The sequence below is a fragment of the Fukomys damarensis genome, unplaced genomic scaffold (genome assembly GCF_012274545.1).
Source record: "Fukomys damarensis isolate Sample0158 unplaced genomic scaffold, DMR_v1.0_HiC HiC_scaffold_20, whole genome shotgun sequence".
Lineage (NCBI taxonomy): Eukaryota > Metazoa > Chordata > Mammalia > Rodentia > Bathyergidae > Fukomys > Fukomys damarensis.
Window position 1 is genome coordinate 21,792,256 of NW_022900932.1, and position 13,842 is coordinate 21,806,097.

The window sequence follows — 13,842 nt, forward strand, 5'->3', positions numbered from 1 at the left end:
GGAGGCCCTGTTAGCAGGCAAAGGGGGACTCGCCGGGAGCCCCCCACTCCGGGCCCTGGCGTCGTCCACCCGACTCCACCTGCGCAAGTCCTCCCCGGGCAAGCCGCCCTCCTCGAAGTGGGATAGCGCCCGAGAGGCGCTGTCCGGCCGCCTCCGACCGGCGACCTCCACACTTCACCCGCCCCACCCCCTCCCGGTCTCCCGTTCGTCCTTCTCCCGATTCGGCTCTCGACACCGCCGGCCCAACCTACCCCCTTTTAATTCAGATACCCTGACGGGCGAGAGCAATGCTGCCTCCGGTGCTCGCGGGCTCTGGTCGTGCGGAGGGAGAAGCCGTTCGCCTCGCGAAAAGCTCCGCACAACGGTTTTCCCAACCGTTTCCGACGACGGCAACCGCTAAGGAAGCTGCGCAGCAGAGCGACTGGGCTGGGGGGATGGGAGAGAGCGAGCAAGGAGGAGGGGGCGGAGCGAAGGCTACGACCCGGCCGCCCTGATCTCGCGAGACGAGAGACGCGGTTCCGCCCCGCCGCGGCCCGCGCGATGTACTGTTGCGCACAGAGGGGCGGGCCGGTTGGGGTGAGTGGCGCACTGTCGGGTTGAAGAAAGATACCTGGTGGGGTCTGCCTTTCTTGCTTACCTTACAGCCATCGTGTTTCCAGAGCCCACTTTTCTGCCTTCTCGGGGAGGATGAGGTGGCAACAGTAGCCTTGCCAGTGCGTTATAAAGGAACGCGGGGAGCACATCCCGTGAAGACCCCGCCTCACCCTGCGTGGGCGGGGAGCCACGTGGTGCGGCCGCTGATCAGCGCGCGCGGCGGGGCGGGCGTGTGTGTGTGTGTGTGTGTGTGTGTGCGCGCGCGCGCGTTCTCTCGTCCACTATATTTGCATTCTGTAGTAAAAAAACATAACTTTTCTAGTCTGCCAAGAGAGGTGGTCGGGTTTCCTCCTCCTTCCCCATATCCCCGAGCTGCCCTCTCACCCTTGGCCCGGGACTGATGGACGATCCAGTGACTGCGTTTGTTTCCCTTTTCTCTCAAAGCCTCAGTGACCGATCAACGGCTCAGGGCGGGGGACTTAGGTTTGTATTCTAAATAGAGCTTTGTAGTATTGCAAGTCGGGTTCCTAAGTGACACCTAAAATACATGTGTTCCCTGAGGTTTTGCTGTCATGCCAACATGGTTTCTACGACCCCCCCTCCGTGCTTCTTTTTAAATTTCGAAGCAAATGTAAGCCCAAGCTTGTGGACAGAGCGGTTGCACTCCTGATAAAAAAAAAGCAAGTAAAAGTGCAAGGCTAGGAACATATATGCAGTAAAGGGAGAGGAGGTGAATTTTGAGTGTTCCTGTTGGATGGGTGTAGGTTGGAAATGAATATGAATCTGCGACGTAATCAGTCCTTAAAGTCCAGTCAAAAGTTTTGGATTTTGTGCTACAGACATCGGGAAGACTGTTAAGAGCGGGTTGAGGGAAAAAAACTTCCCCCACGAGATCTGTAGGGTATAGGATGGAGACAAGGAAACCAGTTAGCTTCATTAATGGAAACTTCCATTTCGTGACTTGTGGGTCAGTAAGAACTGCCTAGGTCGTGGTACTCTATTCCTTAGCCCACCTCTTCGAAGCAACTTGGGAAGGGACAGCATGAATATAATTACAAAGAGAAAAACCAAAGGATGCTAATAACTATAGCTCACATATGTTGAGAGCTTGCTTGAACTAGGTTGAGTGTGCAACTCATTCTCTTTACAGTCCCGAAAAATAATACTCTTCATTTTAGGGATGATGTGTCTAGTCCCAGACACATGAAAGTAATTGCCCAAGGTCACACAGCTAGGACTGAAATCTAAAAGGTTTTACTCTAAGAATCTGGGTCTTAAAACACTGTGAAACTTCTTGTGGTTATAAATTACCTGTGCCTTAAGGAAACACATCGTTTTAGGTAAACTGAAGTCACTTCCCCTAGCCAGCACTGGCTCTACCATCTATTGGCTAGAGACTCCTGAACAGGTCTGAAACTCGGCTGTCCCGTATCATCGGCACTGTGAATTCCTCCCTCCCCACTAAATTGTGGATGGATCTCAGAGGGCTTGGAGCTTGTTCTGCCATTTAAAAATAATGTCTCGGATGCTCCAGATGAAGTTCTTACCTTACTCTTCCTTCCACGGATTCGATTACATCGCTACTTTATCTTTTTAATCTTTCAACCTGATTTGGTAGGTGGACTTCTGTAATCCTTTTCACCTCATGCCTGCATCCAAACAATCTGCTTACTGCCTGATTGAATTTGCATTCTTTCCACATACTTGGTGTGGTTGTGAGCCACAATCCCAAATCATTCTAATGACGTGAATGACTTTTCACCACCAAACAACGTTCCTTTTGTTTTTTTCTTGCGGGGGGGGGTGGCTAATAGTGTTGGGCCCTCTTTGCCAGTAAGATCAGGAAGCCCTTGGGAATTAGAGCTTTGCCTTTTTAGTATTATAGCAAGTAAGAAATTTTGAGATACAAATATATAGTGGTAAGTATTTTTATTTGGCTTCCTGTTTTACTATTTTCCCCCAAACTTGTTTGTCAGCCATTCCCGTTTGCAAGCTGAATCCTGTGTGTAAGGCTCAGTGGGACTGGCTGGCTGCTGCTCTGATGATCACAATTGTTTCCAGATCCATCTCTGAGGAATTGTTTCCATAGAGATGGATAGAATTAAGAGTTCCCAGCTGCTTTGGGAATTTTTTCCCCTCTTTGTCTTCCTTTTGGTGTTTCAGTGCTTTCTTATTAGCATAGAGATCAGAGAGACCCTGGAGAGGATCTGTTAGAGACCTATAATGAGAGAAAAGCTGAAAAAGAGAAGGAAATAGAAGTAGTCACACCTCCCCAAGGAAAACAAGGAACACGTGATCGTATGTTACACCATTGAGACGGAGAGGAAAATTCCAGGCAGAGCCTGAGTGAAACAAAGAAATTGAAAGACAGTGTACTCTTTTGGGGGGAGGAAGGCACATTAACCAAAGACCAGTTTACAGTAACTGTTCATATATCCCTACATGGAATTGTCAGTTACCTTAAAAACTGGATTGCTATCAGTTTGCCTATAAAACTGGATTATTATAATATGCCTGTATGAAAAGCAAATAAAAAACAACAAAACCCACAAAAGCTTATTAGGACTGTATCTGACTAAAGTAACACCTTTTGAATACTGACTTCCTTAGGCTTTGTGAACTGCTTATTCTTTGATTTATATAATAGACATCTACTGTCTTTTAGAAAGTACTGATTTCCTTTGGTGTGATTCAACACTGCTTCTCAAAACCATGGCCTAGCCAGGCATAGTGATGCATGCCTGTACTCCCAGCACCTGGGAGGCTGAGGTGGGAGGATCACCACAAGTTTGAGGCCAGCCTGGGCTACATAGTGGGTCTAAGGCTGTCTTGAATTACAGAGTGAGACCTTATCACAAAAAAACAACAAAACGGGGCCAGGGATGTACTTCTGTGGTGCCACCGCCTACCTCCCAAGGGCAGGGTCCTGAGTTTGATCCTTGGCACTAAAAAAAAAGACCAGGACCAATTACACAGTTTGTATTCTTGATACTTTCTTGTTTTCTCTGAATCACCTATGTGTGCCTTATAGGGCTATGGAAACCAAAAGGCCTCATTTATTTATTTTATTTTATTTTTTGGTTTTTTGAGACATGGTCTCGCTATGTAGTTGAGACTGACCTGGAACTCACTGTGTACCCCAGGCTGTTCTCCAACTCACAGTGATCCTCCTGCCTCAGCCACCCAATGTGCTGGGATTACAGGTGTGCACCACCATGCCCGGCAAGGGTTTTTTTTTGCTTTGTTTTAGGGGCTTTTTTGGGGTCTTTTTTTTTTTCACTTTTCTTTTTTGGTACTGGGAATCAAACCCGGGGCCTTGCACTTGCCAGGCAGATGCTGAGTCGCTGAACTACATCCCTGACCCTCATTTAATTTTAATAATTATGTAGTAAGTAAACAAACTCAGAAGAAAGAGGACACCTAACATTCTGTAATTTTTAAAAATAAAGGTATTGATATGGGCCAGGGATTTAGCTCAGCGGTTCGGTGGCCTGCCTTGCAAGCGCAAGGACCCGAGCTTAATCCCTGGTACCAAAAAAATAAAAATAAAAATAAAAAATAAAGGTATTGATCTGGGCGTGGTGGCGCATGCCTGTAATCCCAGCACTTGCGAGGCTGAGGCAGGAGGATCGTTGTGAGTTCGAGACCAGCCTGGGGTACATAGTGAGTTCCAGGTCAGTCTCAACTACATAGTGAAACCCTGTCTCAAAAAAACCAAAATAAATAAATAAAAAAAATAAAGCTATTGGACATTCTTTTCTGTTCCATTTGATTATTGTGAAGGCCGAGATCAACAACTACAAAAGATAGTTACTTAAGTAATTTAGACATGTAATCCAGCATTTGGGAGACTAAGGCAGGAAGACTGCAAATTTCAGGCCAGCTTGGGCTATGTAGTGAGTCCCTGTCTCAAAAAAACAAAACCCAAGGGACCAGGGATTTGGCTCAGTGGTTCTGCCACCTGCCTCACAAGGGCCTGAGTTTGATCCTGGTACAAAAACAAAAACAACAAAAAACCAAAAATAGTAACAGCAAAAAATAATTTAAAGCTAGGTGTGTTGTGGATACCTATAACTCCAGGTGCTCCAGAGGCTGAGTCAGGAGGATCACAAGTCAGTGTTTGCCTCTGTTGGTGTGTTGCTGTCTGTTGGTGATTGCAGCTTGCTACAAATGTTTGTCTCAATTTTCCTGACTGACATCTGTTTTCTTGAAGATCACCTCAGGTTTGGTAATGCAATGCCCAAGGATGTGTTCTTTGCGGGAGTGGGTGCTCTTAGAAAAACAGGCATGGTGGCATGCACCTGTGATGTAGGCACTTAGGGAGGCTGAGGCAGGAGAATTGCTTGAGGCCAGTTTGCTGGGCTACAAAGTTAATCCAAGACCAGTCTAAACTACATAATGAGACCTTGTCTCTCTCCCCGCAAAAAGGAAAGAAAGAAAAAGAATAAAAGGAAAAACATAGAGGACTCTGGAATTGTAGCTTTAGGAACACCAAATTCAGCTCCAGAGTCTGAAGAGAACCTTGGGGAGAGTCACCTCTTTGGAGTGAAGATGGCAGTGGGCTGGCTCTCTTTTCCTTACTCTTTGTGTGATGTAGCTTCTTTCCAGTTTTTATTTCCAACATATTTATGTTTTTAAAGTTAAAGTCTGCCTCTTGTAGAAAGGATTTGGTAAGATCTTTTTTTGGCAGTACTGGAGGTTGAACCCAGGGCCTCATACATGCCAGGCAAGTGCTCTATCACTGAGCCTGGTTGGATCATTTTAAAAAACCTATTTTGGGGCCTGGGATTTAGCTGAGTGGTGCTGCTGCCTGTCTTGCAAGTGCAAGGTCCTGAATTCAATCCCCAGTACCAAAAAAAAAAAAAAAAAAAAAAAAAAGACCAAAAAAAACCCATTCTGCTAATCTCTACCCTTTAATGGGCGAGTTCAATTACAGCCACTAATAAGTTAGGGTTTATGTCTACCCTTGTGATATTTGTTTTCTATGTATCATATGTCTTTGTCGTTCATCCTCTATTCCCTTTTATTTTTTATTAGTGCATATTATACAGATTAAGGGGCTTCTGTCTGGTGGATATCCCAATGATCTCTGAGGCTCTTTTGATATTTTTTATCCTATTTATTGATATTTTCTATATGTAAGGCATGATTCTCCTATTTCCTTTAGTCTCTAGTTTCTTTCTGTTTTAGGAATGTATTTAAAGTAGACGATTTCATACCTTTGTCTAGTAATTCCAACTTCAGGACTGATCACTTCAAGAACAGTTTCTGGGGCCGGGGATTTAGCTCAGTGGTGCCACCACTTGCCTTGCAAGTGCAAGGTCCTGAGTTCAATCCCTGGTACCAAACAAACAAAAAGAATAGTTTCTGTTAGCTATTCTTTTATTTTTGTATGCTATATTTTGTCATTTTTGGGTCAAGTTTCATGTTTCTTACTGGGCATAGTGGCACATTCCTGTAATCCCAGCACTCAGGAGGCTGAGACAGGAGGATTGCCAAGAGTTCAAGGCTGGACTGGAATACATAGTAAGGCCAGCCTGAGATACATAGCAAGGCCCTAGCTAAAAAAAAAAAAAAAAAAAAAAAAAAAAAAAAAAAAAAGAAAAGAAAGAAAGAAAATGTAAGTAAGTGTGACACCTCGGAAAATCAGTTTTTCTTTTCCCTGTTGTTTGTTGGAACTTTCTCCTAGATCTGTATTCTTTGTGGCCACTTGTAGCTTGGTGTCAGCTCATAATTCAGCAGAGAATTTGTTAAATTATTAGAAACAAGCCGGGCATGGTGGTGCACGCCTGCAACCCCAGCACTCGGGAGGCTGAGGCAGGAAGATCTCTGTGAGTTCGAGACCAACCTGGGCTACATAGTGAGTTCCAGTTCAGTGTCAACTACATAGTGAGACCCTGTCTCAAAAAAACAAAACAAAGCAAGCAAACAAAAAATTATTGGAACCAGCATGTCTCCCAGTGTTTGCTGAGATACTTGGTGTGTAAGTTGGGACTCACTTTTCAACTCGCAGTCAGAGAGGTGGCAACTGTGACTTAGCTTTCCCTTTCTGCTTGAGCAAAGTCTGTAATCAGCCAGAGGTAAAATCTTAGGGTCTCCTCAGGTCTTCTCTTCATCCTCCTCCCCTTCTTCATGGTCTTCTTTCTCTGCCGCTTCTAAGTTGCCCAGTCTGGCCTTGAGCTTGCCATCCTCCTGCCCCAACCTCCAGAGTGCTGGGTTTCCGGGTGTGTACCACCATGACCATTGAAGTTATTTTTTGAGTAAAGATTTTACTTCTTAAATATATTCATACCATGAACTACCTTGGTGGATTTCCTAATATCAATTCCTTTGGCTTTCATTGAATAAACCTTTAAGGTATAGCTGGGTGAGATGGATCATGCCTATAATCTCAGCACTCTGGAAGGTTGAGAGAAGAGGAAATCTTTCTTTTGTTTTTTGTTTTTTTTGAGACAGGGTCTCACTATGTAGCCCAGGTTGGCCTCTAGCTCACAGCGATCCTCCTGCCTCAGCCTCCTGAGTGCTGGTATTACAGGTAAGCACCACCACAACTGCTAGTGAGAGAAGAGGATTTCAAGTTGAAGCCAGCCTAGACAATTTAGTGAGATCCTGTCTAAAAAAATTTTTTTTTGGTACTGAGGATTGAATGCAGGGCTTTGTACTTTTAAGGCAGCTGGAGTGCCACTGAGCTAAACCCCTGGCCCCCCAAAAATTGCATTTAAAGGCTGCTGATGTAGGTCAGTCAGTGTGAAGGCCCTGGGTTCAATCCCCAGTACTATAAGAATAAATAAAAATTTAGCCAGATGTGATAGCAACTTCTGTAATCCCAGTTCATGGGAGGTTGAGGCAGGAGGATTGCAGTGAGTTTAAGATCAGCCTGTGCTACATGCTGAGTTCAAGGACAGACTATACTACATAGTGAGACTCTGTCTCAAAAACAAGTGTATAGAAAATTGTCCTTGTGTGCACTATGGATGACAGAGCTCTATTATGAAATATTTATAATTTCAAAGAGCTAAACTGGTGTTTACTCTTGAGTGGCTTAGTTTTAAGACAGCAGTCAAAAATAGGAACTGAATAGGTTCTTTTTTTTTTTTTTTTTTTTTTTTTTTTTCCAGGTTTTTTTTTTTTTTTTTTTTTTTTTTTTTTGTACCAGGGATCGAACTCGGGACCTTATGCTTAGCAAGGCAGGCGCTGGAATCACTGGGCTAGATCCCCAGCCCTGAGTATGTCCTTATCCATTAGCTCAGGAACAGCAGGAATCAGCTTTCTGTTTTCTGTAGCCACAGGAAACCAGAAACAAACTAAGGCTATTACTAAGAGACAAATAAGCATCCCAGGCACACCCATGGGCAGGTTGAACAACTGAACTATTTGAACAAGTGAGGTTTGTAATTTTGCTACATTTACATGGTAAATTGAACCAAGATTAGAATTCAGGGAAATATCTAGCATTCTCAAAACAAACTACATAGATTCCTAGGGAAGGGAGTTGTCAAAGGGGACTTCAGTTTCTTCCATATAATCTTCCTTTTTATTAAAGACGTTGAATTCACCAAACTGGAGATTAAAAATCCACTTATAGCTGAGTAAAATGGCACATGCCTGTTATCCCAACACTGAAGGAGGCTGAGGTAGGAGGATGGCAAAGCATGCTGGAGGAAAGCTGGGGGCAAGGACAGAAAGACCCCAGGAACTGAATACCGCCTTCCAGGTCACCCTCACAGTAAGCCACCCCTTCACCCAGGCCCATCTCCTTCTGCTATGAACTGTTTCATGGAATGAATCCACTGATGAGTGTAGGGCCCCAGGATTCGACCACCTTCCAGAAACCCTGCCTCTGAACACATGAGACTTTTGGGGGGCATTTTAGATCTAAACCACAATAAATCATGACTTACTTAGTCATCCTTTTATTTTCAAAGTGTAGCATGTGCTTGGTATTTAGGAAATAGGAAATACACAGTAGTTTTGGAAAGTTAATATTTTTGTTGGTACCAGAAAGTGAACCCAGTCCCTTGCACATATAGCACTAGGCAAGCATCCTATTGCTGGGCTATATGCCTAGCCTGAAAAAAAAATTTTTTTTTGAGACAGGGTCTCACTGTACAGTCAAGCTAGCCTTAAACTCATGGTCCTCCTGCCTCAACTGCCTGAGTGCTGGGACAAAGGGGTCCCACCATGCCCATCTCCTAAAAGTTAAATTGTTAATATGACTTCTACTTGAAGCATAACCTGTCACCATAGAGTTCAAAACAGGGACATATATTGTTTAAATAAAATGAATAAAAAGAAAAGACTTCCTTTATCTCTCTACCTTTTGACTGAGAATACAACTTAAAATCAATTAATATAGTATATTTTCCTAGGGATTTAGCTTAGTGGTTCCGTTGCCTGCCTCGTGAGTGCAAGGACCTGGGTTCAAGTCCCGGGACCCCCCCCAAAAAAAGTCTATTTTATGCTGTTACCATATTTCATGCTCTTTCCAGAAATAGTGGCTCTTCCAGTGCAGCATGAGCATTGTTTGAGAACTTGTTCGAAATGTAAATTATTATTATTTGTGGTTCTGGGTTTTGAACCCAGGGCCTTCATTTTGAGCTACACTCCCAGCCCATTTTTATTCTTTATTTTGAGACAAGATCACACTAAATTGCTAAGTTGCCCAGCTGCCAGCTGGTGCTCAAACTTGCATCCTTCTGCCTGAGCTCCCAGAGTGCCGGGATGACAGTATGAGCCACCACGGAAATGCAAATTCTTGGGCTCCTCCTGAAGCCTATAAAATGAGAAACTCTCGGCCTGCAGTCCCACAGTCTGATTTCTAACAAGCCCTCTCTTGTGATTCTAATACACCCCAGAGTCTGAGAACTCTTACACTTGATCAACAACCCCTTTTTTATCTTTATTTGTTTGTTTGTTTGTTTATGGTACTGGGCATCAAACTCACGACCTTGTGCTTATGAGGCACGTGCCAGTGCCACTGAGCTAAATCCTTGGCCCAGCAACTCCTTTTTTAGTCAAAATAAATCACGTTCAGGCTGGGGATTTATCTCAGTGGTTCTGGCACCTGCCTTATAAGCACAAGGTCGTGAGTTTGATCCCTGGTACCCCCCCCAAATCACGTTCATTTGTTCATTTTTCATACCTAATACGATACAGTCTTTTAGTGTTTCTTGTGCCAGGTCCCTTAGATATTCCTGAGTGTTTGCAACTTCTTTTTCATTTTTCTCTTTATTTTTGAGACAAGTTTTACCATGCTACTTAGGTTAGCCTTGCACTTGAACCTTCCAAGTAGCTGAGATTAGAGACCTGCACCCTCATGCCTGGCAAAGATTTATTTTAGAATTTTCTTTCTTTCTTTTTTTCCCCCCATACCAGGAATCGAACTGAGGACTTTGCACTTGCTAGACAGGAGCGGTACCACTAAACTACATCCACAACCCAACTTAAATTTTACAAACCTGTTTGTTTATTTATCTCTTCAGATCCTCTAAAGATTAAATATTCTTAGAATCATGCCTAGCACATAAGTATTTAATAAGTATTGATTAGCAATTATTATTTTTCTTGGGGATTTATGCAGCAATTAAAATTTGTTGGACTGACAGTAAGGGATGTTGGACTGTAGTAATTTCCTATTGTCACTGTGACAAATTATCACAAATGCAGTGGCTTAAACTTGCTATCTTACAGTTAGTTGGAAGTGTGTTTTTTTTGTTTGTTTTTGGTAAAGAGGATTGAACTTGGGTCCTTGTGCTTAGAAGGCAGGTGGCGGCACCACTCAGTTAAATCCCGGCCCCTTGTTTTGTTTTTGAGACGGGATTTTACTATGTAGTTTAGGCTGGACTTGAACTCACTATGTAGCACAGACTGGCCTCAAACTCACAATGATCCTCCTGGCTCAGCCAGGACCCAAGTTCAATCCCCTTTACCATATCAAAGGGCTGGGGCTGTAGCTCAGCAGCATAGCACCTGCCTGGCAAGTGCAAGGCCCTGAGTTTGATTCCCGGTACAATACATAAATAAATAAGTATCCCCATTTCAAAAGGGGTCGTACCCATCACTGGGGAGGAAGGAATGCTGAAGAGAGAGTCCAAGAAGTATCTGAGCAGACAGACAGGCCTTGCTGGGTTGCCTCAGTCTATTAGTATTGGAGCACTGCTTTTTTTTTTTCTTTATCCTGTCACATTTGTACATATTTGTTTTGTTTTTTTGGTGCCAGAGATCAAACTTGGGTCCTTGCGCTTGTGAGGCAGGTGCTGGAACCACTGAGCCAAATCCCCAGCCCCTACATATTTGTTTATATCTCCATCATACTTATGCAATGAAGTCTCCATAAAAACCCAGAAGGTCGGGGTTCAGAGAGCTTGCTGATAGCTGAACACGGTCAAGTTCCTGGAAAGGGCGTGGAAGCTTTATACCCCTTGTCTGATACCTTGCCCTATGCCTATCTTTGTCCATGTCCTTTAAAGTGTCCCTTCCACTTACCAGTAAATGTAAGTACAGTGTTCCCTGAGTTCTGAGAGCTACTCTAGCAAACTGCTTAAATCCACGGAGAGGGTTGTGGGGATCCCAGTTGGCAGCTGACTGGTCAGACATTCCAGAGACCTGAACCTGTGACTGGCATCTAAAGTGGGGGGCAGTCTGGTAGGTCTGGGTCCTCAAACTGTGGGACCTCCTGCTGGAGAGGGTCAGAAATGAGTTCTGGTGTGCACTGCAGAATTGCTTGTTGGCGGGGAGAAGTCTCCACATATATTTGAGGATCAGAGAGGTGAGCTGTGTTGTGAATATGTAGTGCACAAAACTGAGTTTGAGTTCTGTGTTTTCCCCTGTATCCACAGAAGACAGATCCCCAAAGCAAAGTGTTGCACTAACGAGGTGCCCTCTACATCCATATGCTGGCGTCGTACCCACGGGGTTAGGGTATTTATGGATGGGTCCTTTGAGAGAGCGTTGGGATCAGCTGAGGGTGTGAAGGTGGAGCCCTCGTGGTGGAATTAGTGCCCTAGCAAGGAACACAGGAGAACTTGCCCCTGGCCCTCCACCTTGTGAGGCCTTGCAAGGCGAGAGCTCCCCACACTCCAGGAGAGGTGCCCTCAGCAGGACCTGGATTGGCTGGCACCTTGGTCTTAGAATTCCCAGCCTCCAAACTGTGAAAAAGTACATTTCTGTCACTTAAGCTACTCAGACTATTGTGTTATGGCATCCTGAGGTGACTAATACAAATTTATTTATTTGGAGGGTCTAGAAGAGAATTTATTTCTTTGCCCTTTACAACTTTCTTTTTTCTTTTTCTTTCCTCCTTTTTTTTGTGGGGGGGGTGTTTGAATTCTTTCTTTTTTTTTTCTGTCCTGGTACTGGGGATTGAATTTAGGACCTTGCACTTGCCAGGCAGGCGCAGCACCACTGAGCCAAATCCCCAACCCCTTTTTGGTGTTTTTGAAACAGGCTCTCACTGTGTAGTTTGGGCTCTTCTTGAACTCACTGTGTAGTCCAGGCTGGCCTTGAACTCACGACTATCTTCTTATTTCAGCCTCCTGAGTGCTGGGATTACAGGCGTGAGCCACCATGCCAGAGCTCTTTCTTACTTCTAAAGGCCACATATATTCCCTAGTTTGTGGTGCCTTCCTCTGTCTTTAAAGCCAGCAATATACAATTTGTAATTCTCTTTGACCTGGATTTAGCCTCCCTCTTCAACCATTAAAGATTCTTACGGTTACATTACCGTTCTGTCTTCTTCTTCGTCCTCCTCCTCCTCTTCCCCTTCTTCTTGAGACAGAGTCTTGCTATGTAGTCTAGGCTGGCTTTGAACTGACGGCAATCCTCTTTCCTCCTTCTCCTGAGTGCCAGGATCACAGGCATACACTATCAAATCCAGTTACACGATCCCCCCCCCCGCCCGCTTCCTTCTTCTTTTTTTGAGACAGGCTCTCCCTGTATAGCTCCGGCTGTCCTAGAGCTCACTGTGTAGCCCAAGCTGGCCTTGAACTCTAAGTGATCCTCCTTTATTGGCCTCCTGAGTGCTGGGATTATAGGTGTATGCCATTATGCCCAGCTATTATTCTTGATAATCCAAAATAATTTTTTTTACACAGGGTCTCCCTATGTAGTCCAGGCTGGCCTCAAACTTGCGGCAATCCTCCTAACTCGGTTCCCCAAGTTCTGGGATTACAGGTGTGCACTACCACACCTGGCCCCACTTTTGTTTTTTAAATCTTAGTTTTTTTTTATTTATTTTTGTGGTACCAGGAATCAAACTCAGGACCTTGCAGCTTGCCAGGCAGGCAGAGTGCCACTAAGCTACATCCCCAGCGTAAATTTTATTTTGAGACATGGTCTCACTAAATGATACAGGCTGGCCCAGAACTTGTGATCCTCTTGCTTTAGCCTCCTGATGGCAGGGATTATAAAGTATGGACTACCACATCTAGCCAGAATAGTTGTATTTTAAATTTAGTTGATTAGCAACCTTCATCTTCTTTGCAACCTTTTAGCACTTAGCAAGACATATTCATGGGTTCTGGGAAATTAGGACTGAATATGTTTATAAATCCATTATGTTGGTACCACATACACTAGCAATGATCTAAAACTAGGAATTTATTATTTACTAAATAAGAAATTTTTAGGTAGGGACTTCTAATGTGTGCTTAGCAAGTTAACCATATCATTAAAACCCTGTACTCTCTTTCTAATCTAGTTTCTCTTTCTTTCCTTCTCTCTCTCTCTCTTCAGTTTTTTGAAACAGGGTCTTGCTATGTAGTTCAGGCTGCCTCAAACTCACAGTGATCCTCTTGCCTCAGCCTCCCAAGAGCTGGGATTACAGGTGTGCTCCATCACACCCAGATTCTTAGCTTTTCATTTTCATAGTTTTGTTTCCTCATTGGATGGCTGTTGAATAAATGAATGACTTGAGTATTAGAATTCTTGAGGAACTTTTCCTTTAAAAGAAATATTTTCATTTGGGAAGCAGCACAATATTTCTGCAAGCCTGAAAAAAGTACTTCAGTGTCAATTTTTTTTTGGTGGGGGTACCGGGGATCAAACTCAGGACCTTGTCCTTGCAAGGTAGGTGGTGAAACCTCTGACCTAAATCCACGGCCCTCAAATTTTATTTTTTTGTACTAAATTGAATTCTTAAAAATTCAAAGCCAGAGGGCTGTGAATTTAGCTCAGTGGGGCAGCTGCCTGTCTTGCAAGTACGAGGACCTAAGTTTAATCCCCAGTACCAAAAAAAAAAAAAAAAAAAAA

At 44.0% G+C, this 13,842-nt stretch overlaps 2 protein-coding genes across 10 annotated transcripts in view; one reads left to right on the forward strand and one right to left on the reverse strand.

Moving 5' to 3' along the window:
• The window catches only part of Hnrnph3 (heterogeneous nuclear ribonucleoprotein H3), a 12,985-nt gene extending 12,196 nt beyond the window's left edge, over positions 1 to 789 (reverse strand). For 4 of the 9 annotated variants that reach the window (XM_010605680.3, XM_010605689.3, XM_010605708.3 and 1 more), the window contains exon 1: positions 252 to 332. The gene's annotated coding sequence lies outside the window, so the exon portion shown is untranslated. Of the gene's footprint in view, positions 1 to 251; positions 470 to 637 lie in introns of those variants that run through there. The other 5 variants (XM_010605654.3, XM_010605715.3, XM_010605723.3 and 2 more) reach the window with 5 other exon arrangements.
• The window catches only part of Pbld (phenazine biosynthesis like protein domain containing), a 40,588-nt gene that overhangs the window by 392 nt on the left and 26,354 nt on the right, over positions 1 to 13,842 (forward strand). The gene's annotated exons all lie outside the window — the stretch shown is intronic.